At 45.0% G+C, this 16,076-nt stretch overlaps 1 long non-coding RNA gene across 1 annotated transcript; it reads left to right on the forward strand.

Moving 5' to 3' along the window:
* The first annotated feature begins 12,697 nt into the window (after positions 1–12,697).
* LOC306925728 lies at positions 12,698–15,736 on the forward strand. The gene is made up of 3 exons (XR_013790299.1): positions 12,698–12,839; positions 13,536–13,674; positions 14,816–15,736. It is a non-coding gene; the product is annotated as an uncharacterized lncRNA (long non-coding RNA).
* Positions 15,737–16,076: the final 340 nt, after the last annotated feature.

Below are 16,076 nucleotides of genomic sequence, written 5' to 3' on the forward strand. Positions count from 1 at the left end.
GGTGTAAGGAGGTGGGGCAATAATCCCCTTCTCTCCTTTTGATCCACTGACAATGAATTTTCAGACCTGTTTTAAAGGAACCAGTGATTTGCGTGTTTTGAGGGAAGGGGGCAGGGCATTTCACACCAGAGTGGCAGTGCTGTGGAAAGTGAACTTATCATTATTTATGCTCCCTCTGGTGCTGTGGCTGTGGGAGTTGCTCACCTTTTTATGAGGTAATCAGCAGTGGCGTGCACAGACATTTAGAGGGGCAGGTGCTCAAGTTAAAAAAGGGCACCTTGTGCAGCGCGTGGAACCGGCCGGTTGCCTTAATCAATTTTGGGCGGGAACCCCTTTTGGTGTTAGCATTATGTTATGCTTTAGCTATTGAAAAATAGCAGATCTACAAGCTCATAGCGCGCCACCGAGTGGCGCGCTATGAACTTGTAGGTCTGCTATTTTTGAAAAATCAAAAAAAAAGAAAAAAAAAAGTTTTCTTTTTTTTTCAAAAGGGCACATTGCCAAAAGGGCAGGGGGTGCTCTAGCACCCCCTAGTGTCTATCTGTGCACGCCACTGGTAATCAGTCAAGTAAATGGGCACATGGAGGGCAGATCTGCATTTACAATTTTGAATGTAAATGCACGATCAACCCACGTTGCTCCGGAACTCCTCTGCCGGGACTGGGAGGTAGAACAATCTGGCGCGTGGAAAGGACTATAGGCTCTGTGTTGGTTGACTCCTGTCCGGGGCCCTCCTACTGTACGTCTCTCCAGGGCCACTCCTGCCTGCCCTCACCAGGTCCAGGACCTGTGCGTTGCACCAGATTCCCAGCAGCAAGACACTTCATTCGGGAGTTGTGGATTCTGCAGGCTCCACCTTGGCAACGGTGGTGTTGCATGAATGGCCCTCCTAAAGGCCTCACCGTGGATTTTTTTGGGCTTCCCCCTTCACGGAAGACACAGGCTGGGGCGCCAACCCATACTGCTCCCGGGTACCGTCTACATTCCGGGTGTCACCCGTCTCTCGAAAATGTTGAATTCAACACTAACCTAGCCCATTTAGACCTGAGGCCGATTTAAGAAAAAGCCTTCTAAATCCTGACAGTTTTCTGTAAAAACAATGTTTCTATATCAGTGGTTCTCAAACTATTTCATGTCAAGGACCCCAGAAATGATATGTATTTGGCCGCCGACCCCCATCTGAAAATATGTAGTTCCAGGGACCCCCCCCCCCCCATAGCTCCCCCATAGCTCCCCAATAGTTCATAGCGCGACACTCGGTGCCGCGCTATGAACTTGTAGATCTGCTATTTATAACATTACATTACATTACATTACATTACAGTCATTTAGCAGACGCTTTTATCCAAAGCGACTTACAATAAGTGTATTCAACATAGGTAGGGAACAAAAACTACTAATCACCAGAAGTCTTTAGTGCATTTTCTGCAAAAACAAGCAACCAAGAGTATACCTAGCGCTAAGGTAAAAGTACAATATATCAGCTACCTATTTCCTTAAACAGATGAGACAAAATAGCTAAATCAAATGAGCATGAGCTAAAACAATTAAGTGTATCGACTAAACAAGATCCAATAAACAATACAACAATAGAAAACAAGCGTTCGTACAACTAGTTAACAACAAGTAGGTCAGGCAGAGAGGAAGGGTAGTGTTTCCTGAAGAGGTGGGTTTTCAACCTGCGGCGAAATATAACATAATGCTTAAAACACCAAAAGGGGTTCCCGTACTGAATGGGCTAGAGCCAAATCCCAGTTATTTAGCACTACATTTAAACGGAGCCCTTGATCTTTTTTTAAATGTGCGTAACGTTGATGTTTTACAGATAAAAGCAGCAATGAATGATGATCATTGTGAAGAGGCGTTTGCTTCAGTTGTTGCCATGGCAACGGATAATACACAATACACAGATAAACACACTACAGTATCACCACATCCTCTGCCTGCTACAGCGGTTGTACACACGCACGCACTCTCTCACACACACACACACACACACACACACACACACACACACACACACACACACACACACACACACACACACACACACACACACACACACACACACACACACACACACACACACACACACACACACACACACACACACACACACACACACACACACACACACACACACACACACACACACACACACACACACACAACTTGTGTGTTTGTAAATTAATCAATCGAGTGACTCGCTGAGTTTCTGACCGACTGACTCTCTGTCTGTCTGTCAGTCGGAATGACCTTTGACCTGACCTGTCCTGTGGGGACCGTGTCTGCTCTCTGGGGAAATAAAGAACGGAGGTGACATCATGCAGTGTTGTGTTTTTGGCAGCAAACTCATTTCAGTCCCTTGAATAGTTTTCATTTAGTCACATTTTAGTCACCTGGAATGTTTGAGTGTTTTAATGTGTTTTAGGCAATGCCTCGGTGTGTGTGTGTGTGTGTGTGTGTGTGTGTGTGTGTGTGTGTGTGGTGCTGTCATAATATGTGTAACTCCCTCCGAGCACAGACAGACACAAGTGGTTTCCTTGAAACTGATTTATTTGAAGACTTGTGGATCCTCCAAATTCACCGTGAAAACTATAAACAATACAATAAAACAAGCACGTTACAATTAACATAAATACGACATGACATGCACAGCATGTAGATGCAAACATTTTACCAAAGTAAAATACAGACATAAAACAAACAACAAATACCTCGTTGGCTGCTGCGTGCAAATAACAAAGAATGGAATCTCTTCAGTCTTAGGTCCTTATAACCTTTCTTATGACAGTCTCTTGTAACTTAGTCTCTTTGTGTGACCAGTGCAAAAGGAGCTGCTGCAACCTGCTGCTGCTAGCAACCTGTGTACCCAATTTACATGAGCAGACCAAACGAGACACCGACTTTGACTCTTCAAAATAAAAGCATTACAACAACTTGACACAAATACATGAAATAATGTTTTAAACGTAAATGTGACTTAATTATGAACTTCTTCATTATGAACTTGGACCTTTTAGGAATAAAGCAAACTATATCACCTATAGTGGCAACAGTTACAATATGAATGTGTTTAAATGCCAGTGTAGCTGGTTCACACACACACACACACACACACCACACACAAGGCAGCAGGCATTAGACAACCTGACAGCCACCAACCTGGCAACCCTGAATGAGCCAATCAGCTGCCAGTCTCTGGTGTGTGTGTGTGAGAGAGAGAGTCCTCACAAGTACTGTTAAACAAAATCTACCCTAACGTCACTAAAAAGTACATTAAACAGTTTTTCCTTTCCAAAACAAACACAACGTACATTATGACAATATTTCACCCTTTGCATTGGTAAAATAGACTTTTTTATTTTTTTCTTCCCTTCCTTCCAAAAAAACTAAAAGATAAAATTACCCAAAATCCATGTTTAAGAGTATTCCACGATGGCTCAGTGGTTCTGGCAGTTGCTGATGGTGTGAGAGGATGCTGGTTTGAGACAAGTCAAGATTCGGGACCTCGGACCAAGGACTAAGGATCCAGAATAAATAAATCAAAATAAATCAGTCTTTACCTTTTGGTCAAGTAAATGTACTATTGGAATGTATTTTGGCGGACATAATCCAAGATAATCCACTGTCAATTTGTAACAGTCAGCAGTGCCAGTTGGTGCCACAGGGTGGTGCACTGCTCCCTTTTGTTTTGCTTTGTGTAGAAGATCTGACGTCAATTCCACCTCTTGCTATAGATAGACATGACATGACATGATGTGTAGTGTGTCAAACAATTATCACACATGGATGGATGATTAGCCGTGTTTATTTATTTATTTCCGGGGGGAATGAATGAATGAATGAATGAATGAATGACTAACCCTGTAAAACCCGGATTAATTTCTACTTGCAAAAAAACGATTTCAACCTTACTACTACTTTACTACTACTAGGACTTATCAGAGGAAATCATGTAAAATAAATTATATATATATTTTTTGCACATTTATAATAATTATTAAAATAATAATAATAAATTAATAATTTACATTTGGGGGACATCTTTCACAATAATAAGGATAAATCCAAATAAATCACACTTTACCTTTTAGTCAAAGGACTGAGATAAATAAAAAATAAATCACACTTTACCTTTTAGTCAACAAGTCAAAAGTCAAGACAAGGACTAAGGACTAAGGATAAATCAATCCCGGCCCCTCCATAGGGCCGGGGGTCCGCAGGGGGTCCGCGGAGGGGGTCCGCGGGGGTCCCCGGCCCTATCTCGGCCGTCCCTTGTCCGTTTCGGACGGGGGGAATCTCGTTCGAACCGGGCCGCCGTCCCGGACGCGCTCCCGGGGCTCTCGCGGTGGCAATAGTTGGAAATGTCACATCCACCAAGGGGAAACCTTGACCAGGCTATGGTGAGTATGCCAGTATGGCCACTATATGCGTGTACTATGTTGGCAGCAGTGCTCCGTTCACGTTTGTTTATTATATTAGTGCTGTCTGCCGTGATACCTGGCTTAATATGGTCAATACTGAATCAGTCTAAAATATGCTTTGGCGCCCCCCCCCCCCCCCCCCCCACCTCTTGCTATAGACAGACATGACTTGACATGATGTGTGTCAAACAATCGTCACACATGGATGGATGATTATCCTTGTTTATTTATTTATTTCCGGGGGGAATGAATGAATGAATGAATGAATGAATGAATGAATGAATAAATAAATAAATAAATAAATAAATAAATAAATAAATAAATAAATAAATAAATGGATGGATGGATGGATGGATGGATGGATGGATGGATGGATGGATGGATGGATGATGGATGGATGGATGGATCATATTTCCGGGGGCATTTCACACACCTCACATTTTGCTTATGCAAATTAGTGGGCTGCGTCCCACCTGCTTTGTGGGTGTGGTTTCGACTACTTTGTGGGAGTGGCTTATGCAAATGAAGGGGCGTGGTTTCGGCTAGTTCGTGGGAGTGGCGTGGTATGCAAATGAAGGGGTGTGGTTCCGGCTACTTTGTGGGTTTGGCTTATGCAAATGAAGGGGCGTGGTATGCAAATGAAGGTGCGTGGTATGCAAATGAAGGGGAGTGGTATGCAAATGAAGGGGAGTGGTATGCAAATGAAGGGGCATGGTTCCGGCTACTTTGTGGAATTAGTTTACGCAAATTAAGGTGCGTGGTATGCAAATGAAGGGGCGTGGTATGCAAATGAAGGGGCATGGTTCCGGCTACTTTGTGGAATTCGTTTATGCAAATGAAGGTGCGTGGTATGCAAATGAAGGGGCGTGGTATGCAAATGAAGGGGCATGGTTCCGGCTACTTTGTGGAATTAGTTTATGCAAATGAAGGTGCGTGGTATGCAAATGAAGGGGCGTGGTATGCAAATGAAGGGGAGTGGTATGCAAATGAAGGGGCATGGTTCCGGCTACTTTGTGGAATTAGTTTATGCAAATGAAGGGGCGTGGTATGCAAATGAAGGGGCATGGTTCCGGCTACTCTGTGGAATTAGTTTATGCAAATGAAGGGGCGTGGTATGCAAATGAAGGGGCATGGTTCCGGCTACTCTGTGGAATTAGTTTATGCAAATGAAGGGGCGTGGTATGCAAATGAAGGGGCATGGTTCCGGCTACTCTGTGGAATTATTTCATGCAAATGAAGGGGCGTGGTATGCAAATGAAGTGGCATGGTTCCGGCTACTCTGTGGAATTAGTTTATGCAAATGAAGGGGCGTGGTATGCAAATGAAGGGGCATGGTTCCGGCTACTCTGTGGAATTAGTTTATGCAAATGAAGGTGCGTGGTATGCAAATGAAGGGGAGTGGTATGCAAATGAAGGGCGTGTTTCGGCTACTTCGTGGGATCGGCTTATGCAAATGAAGGGGCGTAGTATGCAAATGAAGGGGAGTGGTATGCAAATGAAGGGGCATGGTATGCAAATGAAGGGGCATGGTATGCAAATGAAGGGGAGTGGTATGCAAATGAAGGGCATGTTTCTGCTACCTTGTGGGATTGGCTTATGCAAATGAAGGTGCGTGGTATGCAAATGAAGGGGAGTGGTATGCAAATGAAGGGCATGGTATGCAAATGAAGGGGAGTGGTATGCAAATTAAGGGAAATGGTTCCGGCTACTTTGTGGGATTAGTTTATGCAAATGAAGGGGAGTGGTATGCAAATGAAGGGGCATGGTTCCGGCTACTTTGTGGGATTAGTTTATGCAAATGAAGGTGCGTGGTATGCAAATGAAGGGGAGTGGTATGCAAATGAAGGTGCATGGTATGCAAATGAAGGGGAGTGGTATGCAAATGAAGGTGCGTGGTATGCAAATGAAGGGAAATGGTTCCGGCTACTTTGTGGGATTAGTTTATGCAAATGAAGGGGAGTGGTATGCAAATGAAGGGGCATGGTATGCAAATGAAGGGGAGTGGTATGCAAATGAAGGTGCGTGGTATGCAAATGAAGGGGAGTGGTATGCAAATGAAGGGGCATGGTATGCAAATGAAGGGGAGTGGTATGCAAATGAAGGTGCGTGGTATGCAAATGAAGGGAAATGGTTTCCGGCAACTTTGTGGGATTAGTTTATGCAAATGAAGGGGAGTGGTATGCAAATGAAGGTGCGTGGTATGCAAATGAAGGGGCGTGGTATGCAAATGAAGGGGCATGGTTCCGGCTACTCTGTGGAATTAGTTTATGCAAATGAAGGGGCGTGGTATGCAAATGAAGGGGCATGGTTCCGGCTACTCTGTGGAATTAGTTTATGTAAATGAAGGGGCGTGGTATGCAAATGAAGGGGCATGGTTCCGGCTACTCTGTGGAATTAGTTTATGCAAATGAAGGTGCGTGGTATGCAAATGAAGGGGAGTGGTATGCAAATGAAGGGCGTGTTTCGGCTACTTCGTGGGATCGGCTTATGCAAATGAAGGGGCGTAGTATGCAAATGAAGGGGAGTGGTATGCAAATGAAGGGGCATGGTATGCAAATGAAGGGGCATGGTATGCAAATGAAGGGGAGTGGTATGCAAATGAAGGGCATGTTTCTGCTACCTTGTGGGATTGGCTTATGCAAATGAAGGTGCGTGGTATGCAAATGAAGGGGAGTGGTATGCAAATGAAGGGCATGGTATGCAAATGAAGGGGAGTGGTATGCAAATTAAGGGAAATGGTTCCGGCTACTTTGTGGGATTAGTTTATGCAAATGAAGGGGAGTGGTATGCAAATGAAGGGGCATGGTTCCGGCTACTTTGTGGGATTAGTTTATGCAAATGAAGGTGCGTGGTATGCAAATGAAGGGGAGTGGTATGCAAATGAAGGTGCATGGTATGCAAATGAAGGGGAGTGGTATGCAAATGAAGGTGCGTGGTATGCAAATGAAGGGAAATGGTTCCGGCTACTTTGTGGGATTAGTTTATGCAAATGAAGGGGAGTGGTATGCAAATGAAGGGGCATGGTATGCAAATGAAGGGGAGTGGTATGCAAATGAAGGTGCGTGGTATGCAAATGAAGGGGAGTGGTATGCAAATGAAGGTGCGTGGTATGCAAATGAAGGGGAGTGGTATGCAAATGAAGGGGCATGGTATGCAAATGAAGGGGAGTGGTATGCAAATGAAGGTGCGTGGTATGCAAATGAAGGGAAATGGTTTCCGGCTACTTTGTGGGATTAGTTTATGCAAATGAAGGGGAGTGGTATGCAAATGAAGGTGCGTGGTATGCAAATGAAGGGGCGTGGTATGCAAATGAAGGGGCATGGTTCCGGCTACTCTGTGGAATTAGTTTATGCAAATGAAGGGGCGTGGTATGCAAATGAAGGGGCATGGTTCCGGCTACTCTGTGGAATTAGTTTATGTAAATGAAGGGGCGTGGTATGCAAATGAAGGGGCATGGTTCCGGCTACTCTGTGGAATTAGTTTATGCAAATGAAGGGGCGTGGTATGCAAATGAAGGGGCATGGTTCCGGCTACTCTGTGGAATTAGTTTATGCAAATGAAGGGGCGTGGTATGCAAATGAAGGGGCATGGTTCCGGCTACTCTGTGGAATTAGTTTATGCAAATGAAGGTGCGTGGTATGCAAATGAAGGGGAGTGGTATGCAAATGAAGGGCGTGTTTCGGCTACTTCGTGGGATCGGCTTATGCAAATGAAGGGGCGTAGTATGCAAATGAAGGGGAGTGGTATGCAAATGAAGGGGCATGGTATGCAAATGAAGGGGCATGGTATGCAAATGAAGGGGAGTGGTATGCAAATGAAGGGCATGTTTCTGCTACCTTGTGGGATTGGCTTATGCAAATGAAGGTGCGTGGTATGCAAATGAAGGGGAGTGGTATGCAAATGAAGGGCATGGTATGCAAATGAAGGGGAGTGGTATGCAAATTAAGGGAAATGGTTCCGGCTACTTTGTGGGATTAGTTTATGCAAATGAAGGGGAGTGGTATGCAAATGAAGGGGCATGGTTCCGGCTACTTTGTGGGATTAGTTTATGCAAATGAAGGTGCGTGGTATGCAAATGAAGGGGAGTGGTATGCAAATGAAGGTGCGTGGTATGCAAATGAAGGGGAGTGGTATGCAAATGAAGGGGAGTGGTATGCAAATGAAGGGGCATGGTATGCAAATGAAGGGGAGTGGTATGCAAATGAAGGTGCGTGGTATGCAAATGAAGGGAAATGGTTCCGGCTACTTTGTGGGATTAGTTTATGCAAATGAAGGGGAGTGGTATGCAAATGAAGGGGCATGGTATGCAAATGAAGGGGAGTGGTATGCAAATGAAGGTGCGTGGTATGCAAATGAAGGGAAATGGTTCCGGCTACTTTGTGGGATTAGTTTATGCAAATGAAGGGGAGTGGTATGCAAATGAAGGTGCGTGGTATGCAAATGAAGGGAAATGGTTCCGGCTACTTTGTGGGATTAGTTTATGCAAATGAAGGTGTGTGGTATGCAAATGAAGGGGAGTGGTATGCAAATGAAGGTGTGTGGTATGCAAATGAAGGGGCATGGTATGCAAATGAAGGGGAGTGGTATGCAAATGAAGGTGCGTGGTATGCAAATGAAGGGGAGTGGTATGCAAATGAAGGGGAGTGGTATGCAAATGAAGGGGCATGGTATGCAAATGAAGGGGAGTGGTATGCAAATGAAGGGGCATGGTATGCAAATGAAGGGCGTGGTTCCGGCTACTTTGTGGGAGCGGTTCATGCAAATGAAGGGGCGTGGTTCCGGCTACTCTGTGGGAGTGGGTTATGAAAATTTGAAGGGCGTTGTTTCGGCTACTTTTTGGGTGTGGGCTATGCAAATTAGTGGGTGTCGCTTATGCAAATTAGTGGGTGTCGCCACACCCTTCATTTGCATACCACTCCCCTTCATTTGCATACCACTCCCCTTCATTTGCATACCACGCCCCTTCATGTGCATACCATGCCCCTTCATTTGCATACCACGCACCTTCATTTGCATACCACTCCCTCTCATTTGCATACCACTCCCCTTCATTTGCATGCCACGCCCCTTCATTTGCATTTGCATAAACCAATCCCGCAAAGTAGCCGAAACATGCCCTTCATTTGCATACCACTCCCCTTCATTTGCATACCATGCCCCTTCATTTGCATACCACGCACCTTCATTTGCATACCACTCCCTCTCATTTGCATACCACTCCCCTTCATTTGCATACCATGCCCCTTCATTTGCATACCACGCACCTTCATTTGCATACCACTCCCTCTCATTTGCATACCACTCCCCTTCATTTGCATACCACTCCCCTTCATTTGCATGCCACGCCCCTTCATTTGCATTTGCATAAACCAATCCCGCAAAGTAGCCGAAACATGCCCTTCATTTGCATACCACTCCCCTTCATTTGCATACCACGCACCTTCATTTGCATGCCACGCCCCTTAATTTGCATAAACCAATCCCACAAAGTAGCCGAAACACGCCCTTCATTTGCATACCACTCCCCTTCATTTGCATACCACTCCCCTTCATTTGCATACCACTCCCCTTCATTTGCATACCACGCACCTTCATTTGCATAAACTAATCCCACAAAGTAGCCGGAACCATGCCCCTTCATTTGCATACCACTCCCCTTCATTTGCATACCACTTCATTTGCATACCACGCACCTTCATTTGCATAAACTAATCCCACAAAGTAGCCGGAGCCATGCCCCTTCATTTGCATACCACGCCCCTTCATTTGCATACCACGCCCCTGCATTTACATAAGCAAATCCCACAAAGTAGCCGAAACACACCCTTCATTTGCATACCACCCCCCTTCATTTGCATACCAATCCCCTTCATTTGCATACCACGCACCTTCATTTGCATACCACGCACCTTCATTTGCATAAATTAATCCCACAAAGTAGCCGGAACCATGCCCCTTCATTTGCATACCACTCCCCTTCATTTGCATACCACGCACCTTCATTTGCATAAGCTAATCCCACAAAGTAGCCGGAACCATGCCCCTTCATTTGCATACCACTCCCCTTCATTTGCATACCACTCCCCTTCATGTGCATGCCACGCCCCTTCATTTGCATTTGCATAAACCAATCCCGCAAAGTAGCCGAAACATGCCCTCATTTGCATGCCACGCCCCTTCATTTGCATAAACCAATCCCCTTCATTTGCATGCCACGCCCCTTCATTTGCATACCACTCCCCTTCATTTGCATACCACTCCCCTTCATTTGCATGCCACGGCCCTTCATTTGCATAAACCAATCCCACAAAGTAGCCGAAACATGCCCTTCATTTGCATACCACTCCCCTTCATTTGCATACCACGCACCTTCATTTGCATACCACAAAGTAAGTTAGCGAGAAAAGTCGCGAAATTCGACAGAACAAATCCGAGACCATCACCGCAACCGGGTCGCGGCCCCGATCGCAGCCGTATAGGGTTTGGGCCAAACGGACATACGGTCGCGACAGTAGCCCTGCACGAAAGCCTCGAAATTTGCGACTTTGACGCGAAAGTCGCAGAACAAATCCGAGACCATCACCGCGGCCGGGTCGCGGCCCCGATCGCAGCCGTATAGGTTTCGGGCCAAACGGACATACGGCCGCGGCGGTAGCCTTGAACGAACGCCTACAAATTGCCGACTTTGACGCGCGCCAACGCGCCAACGATAAAACATCACGGTCCGACGTTCGGATATGTCGGAGAGCCAGCCGAGACGAACGGTTAGGTGTCTCGGACGTACGCCTCCGACAGTCGTACAAAACGTCCTTCACTTTGGCTCTGTGCATGCAGACACGTCATAGACCCATAGACTCTAACAGCGTCCTGGCTGAAAAAGTTAAACGAGACCGTGCCTCTTAGAAAGGTCGCCCGAGGACGTTCTATAGATCCATGCGTGCGTCTCCGGGAGCTCTATAACATATCCGAAAATCATCCCGGAAGGCCTCACCGTCGTGGCGTTCCAGTGAAGCAAAGTTTGACGTTCACGCGCGCCTATGACGACGATCGTAAGTCTGTTCGGGATGGGCCGAACACCTCTGCGATCGCGGCGACGAGCCGATCTTCGTGATGGTCTGAGTTTTTTTCTGCGACCTCGGGAACCTCAAATCTGACCCGAGGCCTAGCATTGCAGTGTAGTTCCCTTTATCGGACGCTTGTAAGAGTCCCACAAAATCGAGACCAACGCCATTTTATTCGCCATGGCCTGAATATGGATATTCGGGGGTGTTACATATTTAAAAAAATATCTATCACTTAATTGTTAAGGCATTTGGCCCAAAGGTCACCGTGGCAGTCTTTCGGCTGACCTTTGACCTTTGCAAACGTCGTGGAAATTCGAGACCGGTTCCATTGGATTCGACATGTCCTGAATATGGATATTGGAGGTTCTTACATATTTTTAAAAATATATATCACCCCGTTTTTTTAAGAATTTGGCCCAAAGGGTCACCGTTGCAGTCTTTTTGCTGACCATTGACCTTTGCAAACGTCCTGGAAAGTCGAGACCGTCCCCATTGAATTTGGGACGCTCTAAATATGAATAAAATGTCTCGTTTGCGAAGAATAGGGTTAGGGAACATATTTTAAAGGTGTGTTTTGTCTGTTTTCACTTCTGTGGAGAGAGGGGAGAGAGGAGGCAGTCTTTTTGCTGACCATTGACCTTTGCAAACGGCGTGGAGAGCCCAGACCGACGCCATTGGATTCTGCATTTTCTAAATATGAATAAAATGTCTAGTTTGTGAAGAATAACATTAATGAACATGTTGTGTTTTGTGTTTTGTCTGTTCATTCAAAAAGAGAGGAGAGGAGAGGAGGGGAGAGGCATATGCCTTCATACATGTGGATGGGCTGTGGCGCTGTTCTGAATTCCACTGGCAGATGACGGTCTTTTCTTTGATTCGTTTCTCTGACTTCCTATGTAAGTGCTGCTATTAAAATGCTTACTTTAAAAAGACTAAAATAGCTAAAATACAACAATTCATGGTCATAAGTTCATAAAGCATAATTCATAATAATGTCATGATACAATAATAAATATGTGGTTCATAATTGATTTCATATGAGGTTAAAAATGTAAACATGATGTGATGATAACTTTCTGAGGCAGAACCAAGTTCCCTGTCTGTCAGTAGCAACACTGGACCATGATTGATTGACTGATTGATGCATGATTGCCTGGCATTGCACACAGGTGGTACAAACATTTCTCTCACTCATTCAGACTCTGGTCTGCACAAGGAAGCACACTCGCAGCAGAGTAGTGTGTTTGAACTGTTTAAAGTTATTAAACACGGTCAAAAGGACATTCAAAGGACTGTATGAAACTCAAGAAGCATCAAGAACCTCTTTACACAACAAGCGGCCAACGAGGTATTATTATTTGAGAGCTATCTTTGTTGTGTTGTATTGTGGTGTTTTGACGGACATGTTCACCTGCGCATCGCGCATTTCTACATGTTTTGTAATTCTTTGTTTGATCAATATTATGTATTGCGACGTAATTTGTTGATTGTTTATGTGTTTATTATTTTGTGTGAACATAGTTCTCACGGCATGGAACAGCAGAGGGATGAGAAGAATGCCCAATAAATGCCCGTTTATAAAGAACCACCTGTGTCGTCAATGTTGTGAGAAGAGCTACATCCTACGTGTGTGTTTCGTGTCGTGTCATTCATCATCACTTTGTTTACTTTACTTTATCACAGCTAACAGTCACATCAAGGTCTGTGAAATAGTTAGTAATGAATGAATAGCTGACTCTGTCGCGATTTTGGCTTTTATGGGGAATGTTTTACAACTATATGAACTTCAACTTTGGCCAGTAGTTGTACAAAGCCATGGGTCTGAATGTAAACAAAGTATATGCTGCTTTATAAGACAACGTTTTATTTTTATATTGAGTGGTGGTGTGATTTGCATGTTATGTAATGAGTCCGAGTTTGTATTGTGCTAAACCAGTCACCAGTAGCATGGATAAGAAGCTAACTATGCTAATCGGAATTAGCATTAAGCTAACTGCATCCACTATAATGTTACACATTATATTAATGTGCTCTGTGTGTTCAGCCATGGCCAGGACGTCGAGGCACGACCGAGAGATGGCGCTGGATGCCAAGAGACGTCTGTGTGTGAGTTCAGATCCCGTGGAGAGGCTGAGGCTGCAGTGCCTGGCCCGAGGGTCGTCTGGCATCAATGGCCTGGGCAGGTGAGTGTGTGCGCGTGCGTTGTGTGTGTGTGTGCGCGCGTGCCTCCCTCAGGCACAGCAGAGGCGTACAAACAGACAGTTGGACTGTGAGGTGACGTGGCAGCCCTCCTCCTCCTCCTCGCCATCACCCAGGAAGCCTTGGAGGTGTCGGCCGGTGTTGCTGGGCTCTATAACATATCCGAAAATCAGACCGGAAGGCCTTACCGTTGTGGCGTTCTACAGAAGCAAAGGTTTTAAATAGCAGACCTACAAGCTCGTAGCGCGCCACTCGGTGTAGTGGAACGTTCGCGCGCGCCATGTCGACTAGAAAGGTCGCCCGAAGACGTACTACAGTTCCACGCGTGCGTCTCTGGGAGCTCTATAACATATTCGAAAATCAGACCGGAAGGCCTTACCGTTGTGGCGTTCTACAGAAGCAAAGGTTTTAAATAGCAGATCTACAAGCTCGTAGCGCGGCACCGAGTGCCGCGCTACGAGCTTGTAGATCTGCTATTTTTCAATAGCTAAAGTATAACAATGCTACCAAAAGGGCTTCCCGTCCAGAATGGTTTAAGCTTACTTAATAGCCGATCTAAAAGCTCACAATGAGTTGCATTGTGTGACGCGTTGTGAGCCTGTATCCAAAAATATGAACGTTGTTCTTTGACCGTTCTGCTTTATCTGCTTTATTGCTTTAGAATGGCGAGAGTTAGAATGAAACAATCTACGCAAACGAGGGCAAGTGTGCTTTGCTGGCAGATTGCCAAACCGACATGCACACTTTCCACAGGAGGAAAGTCTGTGATGTCATAGTATGGCACAGTGGGGCCAAACAGCCGGGACCCTAAGTTGTAGAGGGTGTCGGTGTTGATTTTGTCGACTGAAACTAAATGTTCGTCGACTACCTTTTTTTTCACTGACGAAAACTAAAGGGAAACTAAATGAAATCTAAGCTATGATGACTAAAACTAAGACTAAATATACTGACAATTTCGTCAACAAATAAAAACTAGACTAAAATGTTAGGAAGGGACTAGTGGACAAGAAGTATCTGCGTAGCTGCGTTTTTCCGTCGGTTTTCCGAAAAAACACCTTTATTCTGTAAAACGTATACACGTCAAATGATGAATACTGCTGTTCTCTCCTCTCCCTTCCTCTGCAGGTGCAGCAGTTTAAACCTTAAAGGGGAGCGCTGTTGGAGAATGTTACAAAGTACAGAGGTAATATGGACTACTGATCTAGGACCAGTGACCTCAGAGCAGCTGCAATTAAACACACACGCACGCACGCACGCACACACGAAACCTTGACAACAGAGACATTTCATTTGACCTAAGCTACATGTTTTGAAAGTCAGACTTTCAGCTTCAGTTCTGACCTTTTTAGCAGGATGAAATATAAGCACTCGAGAGCCTAATTTGCCTGATTTGATATGCTGTATGAAGGAAATTGAATTACATTTCAAACCTCTTTACCGGACATTGCTGCAACCAGTCGCTTTTGAGCTGGTGAGAGGGGGGGGGGGGGGGGGGGGAGAGGATGATGAAGTGATTTTAAGTTTTTGTTTTTTAATTTGAAGAACAATGTTTTGGAGTTGTGTGTTGTTTTTTCTACGCATGTTAAAATAACCGATTTGAACTGTTTTGGATTTGTTGCATGTTTACACATTGAAGGCTCACTTAAAGGACCACTTCACCACTTTTCAACCTATCTTCATATAATAGGTCCTCACTAATAATAATCATGATAAAATGGCACCAATTCTTTCCCCCACTCGGTCCGTGTCTCATAGGAGGGGCTGTGGGCAGTTAAGAAACCCGTCCACCAGGGACATCATCTGACATCATCGATGGGGAATCCAAGCTAATAGAAACTGCAGGCTTTCGAGTACTGAAAAGTTGCAATGCGAAAATGGAAGCCATCGTTCTCACAATAATTAAAATCTAAACAAAATAATCTTGTTTAAAAAAAAAATATCCGCCTAACGATGATGTCACTGGTGGACGGGTTTCTGAAATGCCCACAGGCCCTCCTATGAGACACAGACTGAGTAGAAAAAAACGGTGCCATTCTATCATGATTATTAGAGCAGGGGTTCTCAACGTTTTTGGCCGGGGACCCCCGGAAATGCTTTGGCAATGTCTCGGGACCCCCGCCCCCTCCCGACCCCCAATATAAATTGACTGCTACAATAACCTTAAACCATTTTGGGCGGGAACCCCTTTTGATGTTTTAAGCATTGTTATAATTTAGCTATTGAAAAATAGCAGATCTACAAGCTCATAGCGTGCCACCGAGTGGCGCGCTATGAACTTGTAGGTCTGCTATTTTTGAAAAATCGTGAAAATAATTTTTTTTTTTTTTTTTTTTGGAAAATATTTTGGGGACCCCCCAAAATAATTTGGCGACCCCCCGAGGGGTCG

Source organism: Electrona antarctica (genome assembly GCF_951216825.1).
Source record: "Electrona antarctica genome assembly, chromosome: 6".
Lineage (NCBI taxonomy): Eukaryota > Metazoa > Chordata > Actinopteri > Myctophiformes > Myctophidae > Electrona > Electrona antarctica.